This window comes from Phoca vitulina, unplaced genomic scaffold (assembly GCF_004348235.1).
Source record: "Phoca vitulina isolate PV1807 unplaced genomic scaffold, GSC_HSeal_1.0 scaffold3, whole genome shotgun sequence".
NCBI classification, from domain to species: domain Eukaryota; kingdom Metazoa; phylum Chordata; class Mammalia; order Carnivora; family Phocidae; genus Phoca; species Phoca vitulina.
Window position 1 is genome coordinate 17,443,461 of NW_022589706.1, and position 22,555 is coordinate 17,466,015.

A 22,555-nucleotide genomic window follows, 5' to 3' on the forward strand; every position below is an offset into this window, starting at 1 on the left:
TCTAAAACTGAGAGGGTGAGTGGTATACAGTGATCGTTAGGGCAAGAGGATGGGGCGGCCTTGCATGACAAGGAAATGCAGATGTCACTGCGCTGTTTGAGGCGCCACTTGGTGGACCATCGTTCCATTCCCAGTCAAGTCTCCACCCATGACTCACATCCCCAGACTTGCAAGCAGAACTGAAGGCAGGTGTTTGGCTGTTGAGGTGTAGGGCCCCCACAGATGTAGATATCTACCAGCTGGTAACCTGAGTGAGGGCCATGGTAGGAACACTGTCTATGTGGTTCCCAGGAGGTATCAAGAAGCTGGCATCCATCAAAATGGAGGTTAACGTTTGGTGTGTGCCCGTCCCAGGTGGAAGAAGTCAGTGGGGGCGCTGGTGCGGGATTGAGGGGGATAAGCTGGAAAGTCCATTTGCCAGTAACGGTGATACGAGAGTTTGCCCCTCTTGCCTGGCTAGGCAAGCTAGAGGCAGTGTGGAGGAACAGCACACAAGGTAGCAGAAGACCAGGACCGACCAGGGCCAGAAAAACCATGGTGAAATGCACTCAGGAATAAATAGCAGAGGGCCAGTGAAAGTGGGATCTACGACCTTAGGTAGAGGGAGCCACCATGGCTAACCCGTGAGCAGATGACCCGTGGACAAGTGAGTGCAGTAATACAACCTAGGGACACTCAATAAGCAATGACAATAGTAAGCCTCTGGGGGAAAATCCAGTCAGGAGGGGCAACAGTGTAGAGTCCGACTCTCAAGATGAGGGAAATCATGCCGATGACAGCCAGGGACCATGGTGAGCAGGTGTCCAACAGTTGGTGGGGTCTCATCGAAGGTGAAGCCGGAGTGGGTTCGTGAAGTCTGGCTGGACTCTCCATTGGTGCGTCTCCTCATCAGAATGATGAGCTTTCTTCACTCTGGAGTGGTGGACCCACAGGGTGACACCTGAGACCTTGAGGGCAGTAGGGGCGGTTAGAACAACAGTGTGGGGCCCTGTCCACTGCGGTTTGAGGGTGTCTTTCTTCCAATCTTTGACCCAAAATGAGTCCCCTGTCTGGAAGGAGTGTACCTGAGACCCTAAGGAGATTGGGGCCCTCTCGATGGTGTACTTTTGTAATTTATTTAGGTGGCCCCCAGGGCCTGAAGCTGCTCCTTTACCCCTTTATCTCCAAACTGATGCAAGTTTCCTGGAAGGTTTCCCAAGCACAGGGGAGGCCATCCATATATTAATTCGAATGGGGAGAAACCTGATGTCCCAGATGTGCAGCGAGCACGCAGGAGAGCTAGGGGTAGCAGATCCGGCCATGGGAGGTTATTCTCCTGACAAAACTTTGCTAAGGTTCCCTTGAGGGTGCAATTCATTTGCTCTACTTTCCCTGAACTTTGGGGCCAGTAAGCGGTGTGGAGTCTCCAGGTGATGGTGAGAGATTTGGTCAGACCTGTACAATGTCTGCCACAAATGCGGGTCCATTGTCGTTATGGATTGTTAATAGCAGGCCGAACCGGGGCACGATCTCCCACAAGAGGACTTTAGCTACTTCCTGGCTTGCTCCGTCCTGGTCGGGAAGGCTTCGACCCACCCAGAGTATGTGCATACTATTACTAGGAGATATCTGAACCCCCTGCTCGGCTGCACATCTGTGAAGTCTACCTCTAGATCTTTGAAGGCAGTTGCTCCCATCCTCTGGACACCTGGTGGGGGCCATGGTGCAGACCGAGCATTATTTTTAGCACATGTTATGCATCATTCACTCGTTCCTCGGCATAGTGCTGGCAGCTGACTGATGTAGCAGTGCTTCTTGAGAAGGGCCTCTAATGCAGTGTTCCCCAGATGAGTGAGTTGGTGGTATTCCTTGACTAGATGTCCTGCAGTTGCTGTTGGAACAAAGATGTGCCCTTCTGGCATCATCCACCATCCCTTTTCAGTCAGGGTGTCTCCCTCAGCCATGGTCCGTTCCTTTTCCTTTTTAGTGTAACTGGGTGGAGGGATTTCTTCCAGAGCTGTTAGGGCCATGGTGAGGGAAGGGCTCTGTCCATGTCCTCACTGGCTGTGGTCTTGGCTGCCTCATCTGCCAGACGATTTCCCCGTACTATGGGGTTGTCTCCTTTCTGGTGTCCCTTACAATGCAGGATTGCTACTTCCTTTGGAAGCCTGATGGCTTCGAGGAGTCTCAGTATCTCCTCCTTGTTCTTGATAGCTTTTCCTGCTGAGGTTAGGAGGCCCATTTCCTTGTAGATGGCTCCATGTATATGTACAGTAGCAAAGGCATACCAAGAGTGAGTATAGATGTTGACTCGCTTGCCTTCACCAAGGTTGAGGGCTCAGACTAAGGCATATAATTCAGCCCATTGAGCTGACCATCCAGCTGGTAATGCCTTAGCTTCTAGGACTTCAGTGGTTGTGGTTACTGCATAACCTGATTTCTGGGCACCCTCTTGTAGGTAACTGCTGCCATTGCTGAACAGCGTGAGCTCTGGATTCTTTATGGCTTGATCCTGCAGATCAGGATGGCTCACGTAGACTTCATCAGTCACCTTGGAGCAGTCATGGTCTGGTTCCCCCTCTTCTGTGGGGAGAAAGGTTGCTGGATTTAATGTCCTTACTGTTTTCAAGGGTGACCTGCGGGTTTTTGCAGAGGAGCCCTTGGTATTGTGCTAGCCAAGAGTTGGAAAGAAAGTGGTGTCCTGTGCATTCATGAGGGACACAACTGCATGAGGGACCTTGACGTTAAGTTCTTGCCCCAGGGTAAGTTTTTCCACCTCCTTGATGAGTAGGACTGTGGATGCCAGCGCCCTGAGGCACAGTGGCCATCCCACTGCCACGGGGTCCAGCTTCTTTGACAGGTAAGCAATTGGCCATTGCCAGGGTCCAACAGTCTGGGTGAATACCCCAAGCGCTATTTTTTTCTTTTCATGTGCAAAGAGATTGAAGGGTTTTTCTACATCTGGTAGGCCCAGGGCGGTTTTTATCTCTGTGAAAGCGGCTTCTGCTTCCTCAGTCCAGGCAGGGGGTTCCTGATCGGGTCCCCCTAAGAGATCATAAAGGGGTCTTGCTATTGCCGAGAACCCAGGGATCAAGATGCGGCAGTCCTGCAGCCCCTAGGAATTCTCGTAGGCCCCTTTTTGTCTGGGGCTGTGGTGGGGAGATGATGACCCTTTTCCTCTCCAGCCCTAGTTCTCTTTTCCCTTGGGTGAGGAGGAAACCAAGGTATCGGACCTGTTGTTGGCAGATTTGTGCCTTCTTCCATGAGGCTCGGTATCCCGAGTCTGACAGGAGCTGTAGGAGGGCCTTTGTGCCTTTTATGCAGTCTTCATGTGTGTCACTGGCAAGGAGGAGGTCATCCACTTACTGGAGGAGGGTGCATTGTGTGGCGTCTCTTGGGAAGCTGGCGAGGTCTGTGGCCAGTGCTTCCCCAAAGAGGGTTGGTGAGTTTTGAAATCCCTGCAGGAGGCGCATCCAAGTCAGTTGCATCTGGCACCCTGTATCAGGTTCAGACCATTCAAAGGCAAACAGTGGCTGGCTCTGGGGAGCTAAATGGAGGCAGAAGAAGGCATCCTTCAAATCTAGGCAAGTGAACCATCTGGCCAACCCTGGGATTTGGCTGAGAAGGGTGTATGGATTCAGGACCACTGGGTACAGAGAGATGTTCACCTTGTTTATGCCCCACAGGTCTTGAACTGGTCGGTATCCTCCTCCTGGCTACTTTACTGGCAGGAGCGGGGTATTCCAGGCCAACTGGCACTCGACTAGAATACCTGCTTCTTTGAGTTTGGTCAGATGTTCTTGGATGCCAATCTTAGCTTCTTGTGGAAGGGGGTATTGCCTTTGCCTCTGAGGTTGGGCTCCTGCGATCAGTTCAACAATGATAGGGGCCCCATTCTGGGCTAGTCCAGGTGGGTTGTTTTCAGCCCATACTGAAGGGAAGGTGAGTCTGAACTCTGGCGGGCTGCTCAGTTGGGCCTGGGCACATAATAGCCTCCATTCTTCTTCCCTTGGTGTGGTAATTGTTAGTATTAGAGACCCCGTCTCCTTTTGCTTTGGTTTAATCAGAGGCTAGTGTGTCCAGTGGGCTCAAAGGTTATCTGAGCCTGATTAGGAATTCATGTCAGACCTTGTGGCCCCTGAGTTTGCACTGGAGAGCCTGGCAAAAGGGCTGTTGTATCACCTGTGTCCCGGTGGCCCTGAGGATGGTCGCAGTCCTTTTGCTGAAAGGTGCCACTGGGGAGGTGACAACAGAGTGCTTGGCCCCATTATCAACCATAAAAGTCACTGGTTGGCCCCCCACCTTCATTTTGACCGTGGGCTCATGAGGAAAAGGAGGAAAGAGCCCAGTCCCCCTCAGTCTGAGTCCATTCCCACAAGGCCTATGAGGTTCTCCTCTCAGGGTTCTTCCTTGTAGTGACTGGGCTTTTGAGCCTTTCCGTGGTTGGGACATTCGTTTTTCCAATGCCCTTTACAGTAAGCACATTGATCCCTTGCCAAGGGGGCTCTGGGATTCCCCCTTTTCAGTGGTTGGGATCTCCCCATCTTTGTGTTGTCCTTTTCTTTCAGGGTGGTGGCAAGGAGGCTGACTTTCTTTTTCATCTTTTTGTTGGCTTCCCGTTCCGCTGCAACCTCCCTGTTCATGTAGACCTTATTGACAATCTCTATTAGTTGCCTGATGTTCATCCCAGCAAAACCCTCTAGTTTCTGAAGTTTTTTTCTGATGTTTGGGGTGGCCTGAGCCACGAAGGAGGTGTTCTACCATCTGTTGGCTTTCCTGTGCCTCAGGGTCAAATGGAGTGTATATCCTGTAGGTTTCACATAGTCTTTCATAGTAGTCCCCAGGGGACTCCCCTGGTTGTTGAGTGACCGAGGATACCTTAGTCATGTTCATGGGTTTCTTAGCTCCTCCCTGGGTTCCCCGGAGGAGGGCCTTCTGGTCCTGGTGGATGTGGGCCTGTCCCTCAGTTGTGGTGAAGTCCCATGCTGGGCACTCTTCGCGTGCAGCCATATTAGCCCAGGCAGCAGGGTCGATGACTCCCGCTGGTGAATGCTCTTCCAGGTACTGCTGTGCACTTTTCATTATTCTCCTCCTTTCCTCTGTGTTAAACAGGGTGCGGAGTAACTGTTGGCAGTCTTCCCAGGTCGGCCGATGAGTCTGGAAGAGGGATTCTATGAGGTCTACCATAGCCTGTGGTTTCTCAGAGTAGGATGGGGTGTTATGTTTCCAATTGAGGAGGTCAGTGGTGGAGAAGGGCTGATAATACATCATGGAATGGCCAGGTTGGACCGTCCCATCTTCATCATGACTCTCGGGTTCCTGCGTCTCTCATACCGGCATTTGGAGGGCGCTTGTGCCTGGCCTGGGGTGCAGCCTGGCTGCCGGTCCTGGAGAAAGAGGATCTTTTGGGCCTGGAGGCGCCGGTGGTTCCTCTGGGCCTGGGGGCGCTGGTGAAACCGTTGGTGGCGGAGTGCCTGGAGCTGAAGGGCCAGGTGTAGACAGTCTTGGGGGTACGTACAGTGGGGGCAGGGTCGGTTCATCCTCGGGACCTCTGGCTAGGATTTGTGGAGACTGGGGCTTTTGTTGATTTTCTTTAGGTAGCTTGGATGAGGCAATTAAGACCCTGGCCTGTCCCTGCCTATTGTAAGCAAATCACACCCAGAGGGGAAGGGTCTGAGCAATTCCTAGCCAGGAGTCAATGTACAAAAACTGGTCAGGGTGTCCTGGTTCTCCTGTTATGACTCGCCATACTCGATGAATCGTTGGGACATCCAATGTCCCTTCTGAAGGCCACCTGACATCAAAGGTGGGCTATTCCAATTCACATAGGGTTCTCAACTTGCCGGGGTTCATCCTGACTCCATAGTCTCCCAAAAACCCCTTTTTGAAATTTTTGATCATGGTCTCTAGAACCGTAGGTTTACTCTGCCCTGACCCCAGGGTGATGTCCCTGTGTGCAGTGGTGCAGAGACAAAGGGGCAGTCCCTCCTGAGGTGAGGAGACCAATCAGATGCCTGTCTGGCCATGTCCTAAAGGAGCTTAGGTGAGGCTTAACTGTAGCGGTCTCAGCGTTGTCACTTACGATCAGAAACTATTACAATACCACCATAGACTGTATGCCGTTCACCACAGAATCGCAGACGGGCCCACTCAGACTCTGTAGGCTTCTGGGGACCTTAAGGGTGCCTGCCTATGGAGTCACAGAATCAGTCTGCTTGAGCAAGCCAGGTCGCACTGCACATTCACTCACACATTCACACTCCAGAAGTTATTACATTCCCTCCCTGGGAATCCCTACACGTGAGACCTCTAAGAGGTCTCTGGGAGGTGATTAGGCTCCCCTTTCACCCCAATGGGGGTGGGCCTGTCTGGGTCCTGGGGCCCCAGGCCTTACTGAATCTGACTTCGGGACCAGGTCCTCACCTGCCAAGTCTCCTTGAGTCTGGCGGAAACAGCGGAGTGAGGCCGGCCCGAGAGGACTGGGCCAGGAGACTGCCAAAAATTAGGCAGGGCACACCTTCTTCATTACGATCCCTCATTCCCTCATTACCCAGCCGTTGCCCCCAAACTGGTGGCAACAATGGGCCAGCGCAGTTGGGTTTCCCGGTCAGGGAACCAAATGTTATGGAACTGGACTGGATCGCCCGATGGAAGAACCAAGCGGCACCCGGAGATCTTGGAGGATAGGAGGTTTATTTAATGCTGGCGGGCTCAGAGGAGAGTGATCTCCAAAGGTCTGAGCCCCAAGCACAAACAAAAGGGGCAATTTATACACTTCTGCATACTTGGCAATTTTGGTGCGTGCGCAAAGCAGGGCAGGGAGAAGAACCCGGATTGGTGCACGTGGGAAGCAGAGCAGGGGGAAGAACCTGGAAGAGTCCCAGGCAAGGACTGGGACTCTCCCTCTGGCTCGGTCAGCCATCTTAGGACACAGATTTTCCTTATCAGAAAGAATGAGTGATTAAGCAAGGGCATAGGATATAAGATCTATATACAAATGTCAATGGCTTCCTTATATACCAGCAATGAACAATTGGAATTTGAAATTGAAAGAAATCGAAGAACTAAATAAATGAAGAGATATTTTGTGTTCATGGATTGGAAGACTCATTATTCCTAATGTGGCAATGCTTCTCAAATTGATCTATAGATTTGATGCAATCCCAAGTCAAAATCAATTCGTGGATATCAACAAATTGGTTCTAAAGTTTATATGAAGAGGCAAAAAGGACCCATAATAGTCAACACAATATTGAAGAAGAAGAACAAAGCTGTAGGACTGATACCACCCCACTTCAAGACTTAGTATAAAGCTACAGTAACTAAGGCAGCATGGTACGGCAAAAGAATAGATAGATCAATGGAACAGAATAGACAGGCCAGGAATATAGTTAACTGATTTTCATAAAAGGATCATAAATAATTCAATGGAGAAGGGATAGTCTTTTCAACAAATGGTGCTGGAACAACCGGGGATCCACATGCAAAACAATTAAATCCAAACAAAGATGTTACAATTCTCACAAAAATTAACTCAAAATGAATCATAGGTTTAAATGTAAAATGAAATATTATAAGACTTTTAGAAAATAACATAGTAGAAAATCTAGGTGACCTTGGGTTTGGCAATGACCTTTTAGATACAATACCTAAAGCAGAATCTGTCAAGGAGGAAAAATAAGTTGGACATTATTAAAATCAAAGTCTTCTGCTCTGCTAAAAGCACTGTTAAGGAAATTAAAAGACAAATCACAGACAAGAGAAAATATTTGCAAAACACATATTTGATAAAGGACTAGTATCCAAAATACGCCAAGGACTCTTAAAACTAAACAAACAGTGCTCTTGGAAAACGGGCAAACTTCTGAACAGAAACCTCCACAAAGAAGATACAGATGGCAAGTAAGCACATAAAAAGATCCTCAACTCCATTTATCAGTAGAGACTTGTAAAATAACAATGAGATACCACTACACAACTATTATAATGCAAAAATCCAGCAAACTGATAATACCAAATGCTGGTGGGGATGTGGAGCAACAGAAGCTCTCACCGCTTGCTGGTGGAAAGGCTAAGTGGTACAGCCACTTTGGAAAATAGTTTGGAAGTTTTGTACAAAGCCAAATGTAGTCTTATCATATAATCAGCATTCATGTGTTTAAATATTTAGCTAATTGAATTGAAATCGTATGTCCACACAAAATGCTTATAGCACATCAATGTTTATAGAAGTTTAATAATTTCCCCAAACTGGTAGCAATCAAGATGTCTTTCTATAGGTGACTGGATAAACAAATTGTGGTACATTCATGCAACAGGCTATTATTCAGTAATCAAAAAACAGAGGTGAGGAGCCTGGGTGGTGCAGTGGGTTAAACGCCTGACTTTTGGTTTTGACTCAGGTCCTGATCTCAGGGTTGGGAGATGGAGTCCCACATAGGGCTCCGTGCTCAGTGCCAAGTCTGCTTAAGTTTCTCTCTCCCTCTCCCTCTGTCCCTCCCCACGCTCTCAAATGAATAAATTAAAAAATCCTTAAAAAGACAGAGAGAGAGATCAAACCATGTAAAAACATACAGGAGGAGTGCCTGGGTGGCTCAGTCGGTTGAGCGTCTGCCTTCAGTTCAGGTCATGATCCCAGGATCCTGGGATCGAGCCCCGCATCATTGGGCTCCCTGCTCAGTGGAGAGCCTGTTTCTGCTTCTCCCTCTGCCTGCCGCTCCCCTAGCTTGTGCTCTCTCTTTCACTCTCGCTCTATCCCAAATAAATAAGTAAAATCATTTTAAAAAAAAAAAAGAAAAAACATACAGGAAATTTAAAGGCATATTGCTAAGTGAAAGAAGCAATCCACTCTAAAAAGGCTCCCATAACTCTATTATTCCAATTATATGGCATTTTCAAAGACGCAAAATTGTAGACAATAAGAATATCATGATTCCAAGTTGTTTGAGGGGAAGAGAAAAGGGATGACTGTGTGACACACAAGGAATTTTTAGAAGAGTGAGACTATTCTGTATGAAACTGTAATAAGGGATCCATGACAGTATGAATTGTCAAATCCTATAGAACTTTATGTCATAAAATCGAACTTTAATATATGCAAATTAAAAAGAAATCATTTAGGAAGTCGGGCATCCCAGGAAAGAATGAGACCATTACAAGAGAAGTTAAATGTATTAAAAATATACAAAACAACTTCACTGAAGGGGGTAGGGAATAAAGTGTTACCTAAGTAACTTGGAACATGAATGGAGACTGGGAGACTGCACATAACCATTGTAGTCTAGTTGATAAAATGGTTTCTGAAGGGTGTATGGGTTAACAATTAGATACTGCTATATGTGTATAACAGAAGTAAACAAGTAAATGCATGGCAGAAGCTTTGGTGTGGGAGGTGACAGATCAAGGAGGGGTAGACTAAATCCTTGTGATAATGGGATGAAGTTGGAGACTTCAGTAAGAACTTATGTTTAACTTAATATAGATACAAATGCAGTATATATAGATGCAAATATCATTCTTTCTTTTCTTCTTTCTTTCTTTCTTTCTTTCTTTCTTTCTTTCTTTCTTTCTTTCTTTCTTTCTTTCTTTCTTTCTCTTTCTTTCTTCTTTCAAGATTTTATTTATTTGTCAGAGAGAGACACAGTGAGAGAGGGAACACAAGCAGGGGGTGTGGGAGAAGCAGGGTTCTTGCTGAGCAGGGAGCCCTATGACATGGGGCTCCATCCCAGGACCCTGGGATCATGACCTGAGCCAAAGGCAGATGCTTAACGACTGAGCCACCCAGGCGCCCCTCTTTTTTTTTTTTTTTTTTTAAGATTTTATTTATTTGTCAGAGAGAGAGAGGGAGAGATAGAACACAAGCAGGGAGAGTGGCAGGCAGAGGGAGAGGGAGAAGCAGGCTCCCCGCCAAGCAAGGAGCCTGATGAAGGACTCCAACCCGGGGGTCCATCCCAGGACCCCAGGATCATGACCTGAGCCGAGGGCAGATGCTTAACAGACTGAGCCATTCAGGCATCCCTAGATCTTTGTTTCTAATAGCTTTCTCCAATAAAAGGAACCAGGACTCCTTTGAGAAGTAGCTGATTCTAGAATTGGGGCAGGAAATACACAAGATAAGCCTGAAGTGTCTTACAGAGTCTGGAACATCTTTGTAGCACCACAACTAAAGAATTTCTAAATATGCAAACAAAAACAGCAGTGAAAATGATGGGGGTAAGTCAAAAGGGCACATGAGCCAAGTGAAAGAGCTTTGTTATGAGTTGAATTACATCTCCCCCAATTTTATATATTGAAGTCCTAACTCCCAGTATCTCAAAATGTAACCTTATTTGGAAATCGGTTTGGGTTGTTGCAGCTGTAATTAGTTAAGATGAGGTCATAGTGGAGTGGGCTGGGCCCCTAATCCAATATGGGTGTTGTCCTGGTAAAAAGAGGAAACTTAGATAGCTATAAAGGAGCAAATACATGCTACCTTAAAGAACAGGTAAGTCTGTTGAGTTTTAGTTGGCATCATGGCCAGACCAAAGAAGATACATTTCTTTTCATCAATAATCCATACTTCCTCAAAAGAGGATTTGGTTTGCTCACAAGGAACACTCCAATTGTGTACAGTTTCAACCAAGCCACGTCCAAGTGAATGCCTTCTTTTTATCAAATCCAGCCTTATTTGCCTTCCCCACTTGCACAGATCCTCAGCTGAAGCAGCTGTGGCCAAAAGTGCACATTTTGTTTTGGATAATTAGCAATCTGAAGCCTGGCAGTTTTTGCAGGGAAGAAAACATTTGAACCACTTTCTTAAGGTTTCTTGAGGATTCAGAGACTCCTTCTCAAGTCCAATCAGCACTGTTCAAGCCAAGGAAACACAAATAGAGTCATTTTCATGCCTATTCAAAACTCTTTTTTTGACTAAAAATAGTATTGCTCAGTTTGATCACTATCTTTGTCAGTTCAACTCAACAAACGTGCCTTAATGGACTCTTGGATGTTAACCAATGCTCTTGGCTCTGTGGGAGGTCCGAATCCTGCATGGGAGATATAAAGTTTGTAAAAAATAACTATTACACAAGGCAGCATATAGAAATTGCCTATGAAGAAGTACAGACTTACTGAAAATAGGATGTAAGTTCTCACAGGATCATAGAAATACAAGGTCCTTATATAAATTCGCTGGAATTTCTCAGAGTATAAGTTTTTGAGTATAAAACCTGAACTCATTTTATTGTGACAAGCCTACCAGAAATTAATGTTAAATAATTATCTCTTGGGAATGAGTTTATGCTTCCAAGGGAATCAAAAACAGCAATTTCTCTCAGAGCAATGCAAAGATGTCCTCTTTTTTCCTCTTTTCTCATTGCTTAGGCAGAAGCTCTTTCTAGCAAGTAATGTCCTAGAACAACCCACTTATTCTTGATGGTGTCTCCTGTTTTTTGTTTGTTTTTATATGTGTTTATACACATACATATATATATGTATATATATTATATATTGTATATAATATATATATATGATATGTTTATATATTGTATATAACGTATATAAAATGCCCAACAAAAGTAAAGATAAGGTTGATTATCTTTACTTTTGTTGGGCATTTTAGAAAATTCTGTTGAAAACATCTTTCTCTCTTTTACTTTTTAATTCATTTGTTTTTTAATTGAATGCCCTGAAGAACTATGGAAATAGTTCCAGAAAAGTTTCAGAGAATTAAATTCATCTTCTGGGCACCGAGTGACTATGAATATCATAAGGTGAAATCCAAAATCATGTGCCAGTCTAGCTATAAATAGGTACCCTTCACATAAAATTGAGTTTATAGGTATATATAGATTATACATTTGCATAGTGACACAGGGAATGTTAATATACTTACTTACTCATCTATGTATTCATTCACCAAACCTTTATTATGGCATTTAGAATGTTTAAGTATCAAGCTAAACCTACCAAAGAGGAATAAGAAGATATTATTCTTACATTCAGAGTATTTAATTTAGTTGGAAAAATGAAAAAAAAAAATATATCAACCAGTGACTTCAATAAAGCATGATTAGTGTTCGAGAGAACTTTGTACACAGGCAGTATTATAGAGAGAATGTTTGTGTCCCCACCCCAATTCATACGTTGAATCCTAACACCCGATGTCATGATATTTGGTGGGGGAGGGATTTTGAATGAAAAGTAATTAGGTTATGAGGTTGAGCCCTCATGAGTGGGATTAATGACCTTATAAAAGAGACCCCAGAGAGTCTCTGTCCGTTCCACCATGTAGGACACAGTGAGAAGGTAGCCATATCCGAACTAGTAAGCCAGTGCTCACCAGACACCGTCTCTGCCAGCACCTTGATCTTGAACTTCACAGCCTCCAGAACTAAACAAGAAATGAATGGTTGTTTATGAACCACCCAGTATATGATATTTTTGTGATAGCAGCCCACATGGACTAAAATAGGTTGCTTTCACAGATGTAGAAGGAGGCTGAGATAGAAGTCAGAGAGATTCTCCAGAAAGTAATAATGCTTTAGATTGAGTCTTGAGAGAAAAGTATGAGTTGAGCAGGCTGGAAGTAGGGTGTGGGTGGTAAGGCTTTGTGGGCCAGAGGCTCAGTGGTGTAAAACAGCCAGATGGAGAAAACTTGTAAACAGTATGGACTGGCACTCTGTCAGAGCATTTTCACAATGAACTGAAGTGATTTACATCACTATCCTGCCTGATTGATTACCTGTTTCACTTGACTGGGACTTATTATATGGGTAGTAGAGACGCTATTGTTGAGGATGCCTCATTCCATTCCCCTGAGACCCTTCTACCATTTTGATTGGTGTAGTCAATACCTGTCCTCTCCCCCCTTGGTTTAGGGCTTATGCCTGTAGCCTTCTTCAGAAAATCTTCCGTGGGTGGTTGAAAGTACTACCTACAGCAAGGTACAAAGTCCCAGCACTTTTACTTTCAATGGATACTTCTGATCCCCTAGGGGTCAACCTGGAGTCAGACCTTCTCTAACAGTTCTGTTTGCATAGCTTCTTCCTTTTCCAGGCATATGCTCCTTGTACTTAGATGACTTTTTCCCAAAAGCATTCTTCAATAAATCATTTTCATAAATTCCCACCTCTGGCTCTGCTTCTGTGGAACACAACCAAGGCAAGTGGGATCTGTGTTTCATTCATTTTTATGTCAAAATACTAAGAAGTGAAGACAAGTTGCAAACACTGAAAAATAAGTTGTTAAATGAATACACCTGAAAATTACAGTTAGTAGAATTCAAGCATACTTCATAATTTGAAATCAGATCATAGATGGTAATTATTAAACATGTAGTATGTTCTAGGCATCTTGCTAAACTTGTTACATGTATAATCTCAGTTAAGCCTCAAAAGACCCCACAAGGCACATTAAATATTATCTACATCTGACTGATAAAGAAACTTGGTGATTAGAGAATTTGAATCTTTTGCCCAAACTGCCCAGTGAGAATGATCTATACAATTGCATCCAAGTTTTCTGTTTTTTGGTGTGTGTGTAGTGGGGGGAGAGGGGGATCCTGGTGGAAATCTGATAATCTGAACCTCGTTAATTGAAATGTAATTGATTTAGTAAAGAGTTCAAAAGCTCTGAATATCAAATGTATAACATATTTATGAAGGTACTAACAAAGGAGCTGCATCCACTACTTGAGTTATTAAAAAGATACTTTATTAATGTAATCTGTCATTAATCTAATTTATTAGAAATACTTAATTTATGCTGTAAGTTTCATGCTAAAAAATAACTTGTCCTCTCCCCACCTCCTCTTCCGAACATGGGGAACAGCACATTGTTCACAGGCAATACTCCGAGTGTCAGTTTAGCATCTGGATTATATAAGGCATAATTGGATATACTCTATGCAATTAGAATTGGGATTTTTTGCTGCCGAAGCACTACGTTGCAGTTTTTGCCTGGAAATGAGTGTTAAGCATTTTGTTTGGTACTTGGAAAATCTACCTCGACAGTGCTTCATAATAGAACCAATTATCAGGTATGCTTTTACACATAGCCTTCCAGACCCCAATTTAAATAGAAAGTAGTGACAATTTCTTTTGTGAAATAGTTTCCATAGCTCTTAAAATCAACCATAATATGAAGACCTACATGCTTATCAAGAAAACAACAAGGGACCAAGAATACTTGTTACACAAACATGTACTTTGAGGTTGAGATGATTGAATTGTCAACTAAAGAGAATGATGGATATTAACACCCTCTTCCAAAGCCAATTCTTGCTGAATGTCTTTAATAGCTATTATCACAGTTAAACCTGTACTCGTTTATTTTTCTAAAAGAGAATAATAATCTTATTGACAGAAGACCAATACACGTTTACATACTCTTAAACATATTTTGATCTTTTTTTTTCTTTTTTTTACATTGACTTATGTGAGCATTCAGACCAACTGTCTGTTCACTAGAAAAGCAAGTAGAATGCATGATGGGGTATGTTAACTTAAACATAATAATGCAATGTGCTACTACTTTATCTATATTGTGTGCAAAAAACATTTCCTTGAAAATTACTGAACAATTTTTGTGTATAATTACACACTATATATATATATATATATCACAAGGGAATGTAGCACTGGGGAATAATTCTCAAATGTATATAAGCAGGCCAGTGCTTAAGAATTATGTGGCCTCATTCACTAAGATTTTGATTCAGTTGATTTGAAGTAAGAATCAAAAACTGTATTTTCATTTTTATTTTTTAACTCTTAGGGTGATTTACATGCATAGTGATATTTGGAAACCAACAGCTTAGTGCTTAATATATAAATTTATAAATATTTTCAGTTATTTTGATAATTATATCACATACAATCACTACGTCATTATATCATATACTCTGACTACTGACATATACAATTATCAATATATCTGAAAGTAATACATACATAGAACATGTTCTTCAACTTTGAACTTTAGCAAAGCCTTCCCTGATTTTACTTATATACTGAACATGTTTTGAATATTGAAGTTAGGGCCTTTTTAATAGTATCTTATGGCTGAAAACAATTCCAAAGTCTCAATGTTCCTATTCTGTCACCTCAAGACAAAATTATCTTCAGGCTTCAGGTGAATTAAGTATTGATGGTAGGAAATCCCACGCCTACTATAAGATCCTGATTATTTCGGTGAGCTGAAGTAAGGTGTCTAAGAAAAGCAGAAGAAAATGCAGTTTATCTTAGTGCAGTGGGCATAAAACTAGCATATGTTTACACCTGGGAATGCATAAAAACATCCCAGGAGTTTCAGGGATACAAATAGTGGTGAGGGATTCAATACCCACATTCACATCTTCTATATATACTTTTGCCTACAACTTATCTATGAGTGCCTACATCATTATGCAGATTCACATTTTCCATCTCCCCGTTAAAAATCACCTTTCTCACACTTCCCAAAACAATGGAAAACCTCTAATCTACTTTTAATTTATTATAGTAGATTGTGTTGGGATGTAAAAATCTCAGAGGCACCACAGGAACAATTCACAATATTGATGTAGGTGCTGAGAAAATGAATGATTCAAATAACTGTGTAACAAATCCTTTTGCAAATCAGTTTTCAGTTTCTGATTTGAACAGTATTGATGGAAGATCAAATTGATTTGTCAGTGAAGACTTCATTAAAATTAATTTTTGATGATAGGTCACCATGTAACTTTTGGGTGTAATACAGAGGTAGTTCAAACAATTGAAAAAAATTTTTTCCTGTCTATTTGTTAATGTGGACAAGGTGTATCATCATTTACATATATAAAGTAAGGACTGCAAGGATCTAGTTATAAATAATATTTCTTTACAAATTTCAAAACAAAATGAGTCTGTGTTTGAATTCCAACTGTAGACTAGTTTTAAGGTCTGTAACCCTAATATAATGTCAAATGAGTTAGAGCTCAAAATATCCACTTACAAATATTTATTTGGGAATATTGGTATCTTTACAATAGCCAGTTTTCCAATCCATTAAAGTGTTATATCCCTTGATTAATTTAGGTGTAATTTAATTCTTCTCAATTATGTGTTTTAGTTTCAGATTTCTTTCTAGCTATTTAATAAGTTTAGGTGATATTATAATAATAATAATTTTTTTACCTAAGGCAATATTTTTATTTTTTTATATATATATTTTTAAGATTTTATTTATTTATCAGAGAGAGAGAGACAGAGGCAGGCAGAGGGAGAAGCAGGCTCCTTGCTGAGCAAGGAGCCCGATGTGGGACTCGATCCCAGGACCCTGGGATCATGACCTGAGCCGAAGGCAGACGCTTAACCGACTGAGCCACTCAGGCGTCCCAATCCTAAGGCAATATTTTTAGAGAAGTTTACAGTAAACAGCAAAATTGAACAGAAGGTACAGAGATTTCCCATATACCTCTTTTCCCCACACGTGCATAGCACCCCCAATATCAACATCCCCCACTGCAGTGGTATGCTTGTTACCATTGGTGAACTTACATGGACACATCATAATCACCCAAAGTGTATAGTTTATATTATAGCTCATTCTTAGCATTGTATGGCCTATGGGTTTTAAAAAAAAATGTATAATGATGTTTATACATCACTGTGGTATCACACAGAGTATTTCACTGCCCTAAAAATCATATGGGCTCTGCCTATTCATCCCCCCTCCTCCCAAGCTCCTTGGCAACCAGTTTTTTTTTTTTTTTTTTTTTTTTACTGTCTCCATAGTTTTGCCTTTTCCAGAATGTCATATATTCAAATCATACACTAGGTAGTCTTTTCAGATTGGCTTCTTTCACTTAATAGTGCATATTTAAGATTTCTCCACATCTTTGCATGGCTTGAGAGCTCATTTCTTTTTAATGCTGAATAATATTCATTGTCTGTTGTACTACAGTTTATTTATGCATTGACCCACCAAGGGACACCTTGGTTGCTTCCAAGTCTTGGCAATTATAAATAAAGCTGCTATAAACATCTGTGCATAGGTTTTCAGCTTCTCTGGGTAAATACATAAGAGCATGATTGTTGAATCATATGGAAGAGTATGTTTAGCTTTGTAAGAAATCACTAAATCATCTTTCCATAGTCTGGTGGGAAGTTTGCTATATCAGTTTCCTTTCTCACCTGCACTGAATGAGTTCCTGTTGCCGACATCCTCACCAGCATTTGGTGTTGTCAATGTTTTGGATTTTGGCCATTCTAATAAATGTGTGGTGGTAGCTCATTGTTTTAATTTTCATTTCCCTTATAACATGTGATATGGAGCATCTTTTCATATGCTTATTTGCCATCTATATATCTTCTTTGTTGAGGTGTCTATTAAGGTATTTGACTCCTTTTTTTTTTTTTTTAATCCAGTTGCTGACTTTTTTACTGTTGATTTTTGGATAACTCTCCTTTATCAGATGCATATTTTGCAAATATCCTCCCACAGTCCATGGCTTGTCTTGTCCTTCTCTTGGCATTATCACTTACAGTGAAGAAGTTTTACATTTTAAAGAAGTCTAGTTTATCAACCTTTCCTTTCATGGATTGTGCCTTTGGTGCTATATCTAAAAAGACATCATTGTACCCAAGTTATATGGATTTTCTCTTATATTATCTACTAAGAGTTTTATAGATTTGCATTTTACATTTAGGTCTATGATCCATTTTGAGTTAATTTTTTTTGTACACATTTAGTTTTATTGTAACAAAGCAACTTGTACACTTTTAACGTTTAAAACTGAGCATCATCTTTCCTTTCCAGTGAAACAAAAAGAAAATTTAAAAATAAACAGGAATAAAAATTACAATAAAGAATGTCAATTCCAAATAAGATCCTACAGGTTCTGCTGATTCTCCCATCGAGTGGCAGGGCTCAAGTCATCATTAGGAGAGACTTTTATTTTAGAAGTGTCATCTTAAACTGCAAGGATGTCTGTTAAACATCACAATTAAACATGCCAAAGGAAAAGCCATGTTGTCAAAATGCCCACTTAACCCACCCAAACATCTCAAACCCGCCCTTTGCTGACCTTCTATAACCCCATTTTTTAAAGTTCTTTTTTCTTTTTTTTAAACAAGAGAAAGTAGACAGGTACATGTTGGTAAATGCTAACTGTCCATATTCACATAGAGACACAGTGTAATCTCTGATCCCAATATACAGAGAAAGGAGGGAAAAAGCTAGAATTCTATGCACTACTACACAGGGGCCTAGCACCCTCCAGCTTCCAGCAGAGCTAAGGGAGCAGAAGGTTTTTCTTTTTTCCCACAGAGCAAGGTGGTGTTGATTCCATAAAGTTTTTGTTGAGACAAGAAGGGATAAAAGTGAATTTGGAACAGAAAGGAGTAGAGATTCTTTTCCCACTGTATTCTGCTCAAGGTATTTCCCCCTGAAATAAGTTGAGAACCATGGTATAAAGGGAGAGAAAAGAGACTTCAAAAAATGGGGCAAATGAGCACAAGAGGAGGAAAAAAAAAAAGACTGCAACTTGCTCCCAGGGACTGAAAAAAATTAAAAAAGGAAGGTTGGAATCCATCAGTGTTCCATTAGTCATCTTCTCCTTCATCCTACTCTCCTTCCTCCCCCTCATCATCATCTTCATCTTCTTCACCTTCATCCTCATCTCCTTCTTCATCGATATCTTCCAATCCTTCTTCTTCTTCATCATCATCATCATCTTCTCCTTCCCCTTCTTCATCATCCATATCAAGAACCACGTAGTACTGTAATGGATTTGGCCAAATATCATCTTTGTTGACCTCTCCTAACTCATCTGCACCTGCATCAGAATGGTCAGTAAACCAGGTGAAGAAGCTCTCTGGTTCCTCTTGCTGTCTCTTCCTGCTGGCTTTATTCTGTGTTTGACTTGAACGTTTTGTCAAATCCTTTCCAGATTTCCATTTGATTTCGGTAGACTTTGAAGATGGGTCACCATTCATTCAGATGAAATTCTTTGGAGCTAACTTTATTTTTGAAGTAAGGGTTTTCATCAAAATAAAAATCTATTCTGTAACCTGATTTAATATCTTCAAATTCTGTCACTTCAACTCTTGTCAAATAATGCAGCACCTCTTCATCCTCCTCCTCAAGCAGTGCAGACACTTGTGGATGGTTGACAAATGTTGTTACCCCAAAATTGGGGATTTTGGCTATCAATTCTGACCTCTTCTGAAAAAATGGTTGGCGGAGTTTGTTATATTTCTGTTCTACTTTCAAAATCTCCTCACTGGCTTGTTCATTAAGTCTGTCTATTTCATTTTGTACTTCATCAATATGTTTAATTGCTTCTTGCTGTTCTTTTTCTCCCTTAGGCAAGTGCTGAGATGTCGATGTCTCCTGAGGCTTGGGGGCAGGAGGTAGTCTTGGTTTCTTCATTTGAGGTGGGAGTGAAGACTGGCATTTGGGGGCCATGCTGTGAGGAAACTCCATGAAACCAGGAGAGAGGCACGTCTGGAAAAAACTCTGCTTTCTCTTAAGTTAATTTTTGTGAAGGCTGTAAGGTCTATGTCTAGATTCACTTTTTTTGCATGTGGATGTCCACTTGTTTCAGCACCATTATTTGAAACGATATTTTGTATTCATTTTATTTCTTTTGTTCCTTTGTCAAAGATTAGCAGATCATATTTATGTACGTCTATTTCTTGGCTCTGCTCTTTCCATTGATATATTTGCCTATTCTTTCACTAATACCACACTATCTTGATTATTTTGGCTTTACAGTAAGTCTTCAAGTCAAGAAGTATGAATCCACTATCTTTGTTTTTCTCCTTCAGTATTATGTTAGCTATTCTGTGTCTTTTGCCTCTCCCTATGAAAATTTAGAATCAATTTGTTGATATCCACAAAATAACTTACTGAGATTTTGATTGAGGTTTCACTAAATTTAGTAATCAATTGGGAAAGAACCAACATCTTGACAATTTGTGTCTTCCTGTCCATAAACATGGAGTATCTCTCCATTTATGTAGTTCTTTGATTTTATTCATCAGAGTTTGTCATTTTCCTCATATAGATTTTTTACATTTTTGTTGCATTTATACCTAAGTATCTCATTTTTTGGTGCAAATTCGAATGGTATTGTGTTTTTAATTTCAAATTTCACTTATACATTGCTGGTCTATGAGAAAGTGATTGACTTTTGTGTATTATCTTTGTATTCTGCTAATTTTTATAATTGCATATTAATTCTTGAGTTTTCTGGTGATTCTTTCAGATTGTTTACATGGACAATTATGTTATCTGCAAACAAAGACAGTTTTTTTTTCATTCCCAGTCTTTACATCCTTTATTTCCTTGTCTTGCCTTATTGCAATAGCTAGAATTTCCACTACAGTTTTGAAAAGGAGTGGTGAAAGGAAATGTCCTTTCTTTGTACTTGATCTTAGTGGAAAAGCTTCAAACCCATCATTTAGAATGATGTTAGCTGTAGGCTTTTTTGTAGATATTCTTTATCAAATTGAGAAATTCCCTATTTTAGTTTAGTTTTTAATCATAGATGTTAGATTTTGCCAAGTTTTTTTTTTTTTTTTTTTTGGCTTCTATAAATATGATTATGTGATTTTTTTTTGTAGCTTGTTGATGTGATGGAATACATTAATTGATTTTTGGCTGTTGAAACAGACTCGCATATCTTTAATAAATCCTACTTGGTCATACTGTATAATTTTTGTTATATGTTGCTGGATTCAATTTGCTAATATTTTGTTGAGGATTTTTATATCTCTGTTCATGAGAAGTATTGGTCGATAGTTTTCTTGTAATGTCTTTGGTTTTGGTATTAGGGTTATGCTGGCCTCATACAATGTGTGAAGAAGTATTTCCTCTGGGTCTATTTTCTGAAAAGATTACAAGAATTGGTATAATTTTTTCCTTTAAATGTGTTGTAGAATTCACCAGTGAACCTATCAGGGTCTGGTACTTCCTGTTTTGGAAGGTTATTAATTTTTTATTCAATTTCTTTAATGGATATAGGTTTATTCATATTGTCTGTTTCTTCTTGTGTAAGTTTAGGTAAATGTGTCTTTCAAGAAATTGGTTCATTTTGTCTGGGCAATCAAATTTGTAAGTGCAGAATTATTCATAGTATTTCTTTATTACTCTCTTAATATCCACAGAATCTATAGTTATGTCACCTCTTTCATTTCTGATATTAGCAAGTTGTATCCTCTTTCTTTTTTCTTAGTTAGCTTGGCTAGAGGCTTATATATATATATTTTTTTTTCAAAAAACCAATTTGGTTTTATTGATTTACTGTATTGATTAAGCTGTTTTTAATTTCATAGATTTTTACTCTAATTCTAATTCCTTCTTTGCTTTTGCTTACTTAGGATTTAACTTGCTTTTCTTTTACTAGTTTCCTAAAGTAAAAGTGGCTATTGATTTTAGGTCATTCTTCTTTTTTAATATATGCATTCAATGCCATACATAGTCCTCTAAGCACTCCTTTTGAAGCACCCCACATATTTTGATATGTTTTTATTTTCATTTTGTTCAATTTTTAAAAATATGTCTTGAGATTTTTTTTTCTTCGACCCACGTGTTGTTTAAAAGGGTATTGTTTAGGGGCATCTGGATAGCACAGTCAGTTAGGTGTCCAACTCTTGGTGTCCACTCAGGTCATGATCTCAAGGTCTTGAGATCAAGCCCCATCTCAGGCTCCATGCTCAGGGCAAAGTCAGCTTGGGATTCTCTCTCCCTCTCCCTCTGCCCTTCCTGCTTGGGCTTTCACTCTCTCTCTCTAAAATAAATAAATGTTTTTAAGAAAGGGTATTGTTTAATCTCCATGTATTTGGGGATCTTAAATTATCTTTGTATTGTTTATTTCTAGTTTTGTCCATTGTGTTCTGATAGCAGATATAGTATTATTTCTGTTCTTTTAAATTTGTTGAAGTGTGTTTTATGGCCCGGAATGTGGTTTATCTTGGTGAGTGTGCTATATGATCTTGAGACAGATGGGTACTCTACTGTTGTTAGATGAAGTAGTCTTTAGAAGAATTATCATTATAGAAAATTCAGTTACAACTGCAATTGTTAGAACTTGGAGTTTAGGCTGCTGGCTGGCCAGTGAACTCACGAGTATAGGTAGTGTACTATATGACCCATGAGTCTTTCACTGTCACCACAAGGGTCTCTGGACCAATGAGTGGAGTTTGACAGTAATTCTTGCTACAAGTTAAGAAGAAAATAAATTATTTGTTGTTGCTGGTATGTAGACATAAGGTTTTTTATCTTGTTTTTGTAATAGTAACATTTTGAAATTCATTGACGAATACTAATCTTTTTGTTTTGCAGATACAACCATGTCATCTAAAAATAATGAATTTTATTTCACTTTCAAAACTCTTTAAACTTATTTTCTTTACTGTCTTATTGCACTTACCAGACTTTCCAGTAAAATGTAGAATGTAGTGTTTCCAGTAAATGCTCGAGCAAAAATTGAACCATTGGGATTTCATCAAGATAAAAAGCTTCTGAACAGCAAAGGAAACAATCAAAACTAAAAGGCAAACTTCGGAATAGGAGAAGATACTTGCAAACGACATATCTATTAAGGGTTGGTATCCAAAATCTATAAAGAACTTAT

The 22,555-nt window shown here is 40.7% G+C and overlaps 1 non-coding gene and 1 pseudogene across 1 annotated transcript; one reads left to right on the forward strand and one right to left on the reverse strand.

Moving 5' to 3' along the window:
- Positions 1-18,518: 18,518 nt before the first annotated feature.
- LOC116627673 lies at positions 18,519-19,398 on the reverse strand (annotated as a pseudogene).
- Positions 19,399-21,992: 2,594 nt separating this feature from the next.
- On the forward strand, positions 21,993-22,145 carry LOC116630350. The gene has a single exon (XR_004298946.1). It is a non-coding gene; the product is annotated as a small nucleolar RNA SNORA62/SNORA6 family (small nucleolar RNA).
- The last annotated feature ends 410 nt before the right edge of the window (positions 22,146-22,555 follow it).